This window comes from Pygoscelis adeliae, unplaced genomic scaffold, assembly GCF_000699105.1.
Source record: "Pygoscelis adeliae isolate BGI_AS28 unplaced genomic scaffold, ASM69910v1 Scaffold290, whole genome shotgun sequence".
NCBI lineage: Eukaryota > Metazoa > Chordata > Aves > Sphenisciformes > Spheniscidae > Pygoscelis > Pygoscelis adeliae.
Window position 1 is genome coordinate 125,367 of NW_008823965.1, and position 578 is coordinate 125,944.

At 52.4% G+C, this 578-nt stretch overlaps 1 protein-coding gene across 1 annotated transcript in view; it reads left to right on the top strand.

The window, feature by feature from the left end:
• RPH3AL (rabphilin 3A-like (without C2 domains)) overlaps positions 1–578 on the top strand; it is a 37,078-nt gene that overhangs the window by 7,753 nt on the left and 28,747 nt on the right. The gene's annotated exons all lie outside the window — the stretch shown is intronic.

The window sequence follows — 578 nt, forward strand, 5'->3', positions numbered from 1 at the left end:
CCTGTACTGCAGCCGGGCTCATTTTGGTCTGATGGCTTCAGTCTGGCCTTCCTGCTTCTAATGGGATGTGGGCAAGTCATGTGCCTGCAGTGCTGCTTTCAAGGGGTATATGTAAAAACGGAGCAGGGCTTGGCAGGTCTAAGCCCTTTCCCGGTGCTGTCTGACTTGCCCTGCTCCAAGCACTAAAAGCTTTTCTTGCTCTACAAGCAGGCAGTCTTTGTGCTAAGGCTGTGTGGCCCAGGTGACACTGAGCTCCTGAAGGGTGTGGGACCAAGCCCCTCTTGTGAGCTGTCTGCCCTGCACCTACTAGCTGAGTCAGGCCTGTCAGTGGTATTTGCAATTTTGATTATTCTGGGCTTGGTTAGTGTCGGTAGATGGACTTACAGGGGTTTGTATCCCCTGAAGACTGAGAGCCAGCTGATAGGAAACACTGAGTGCAGAGGCTGAAGTGAAGGTACATATGGTACCAGCAAGGGGCCCAAAACTGCACAGAAGCAGCAAGGGTAGGCTGAGTCTGGAGCACACGTTGGCAGCTTTTTGGCATGCCTCAGTACCACATGCTTCAATTTCCAAGGTGA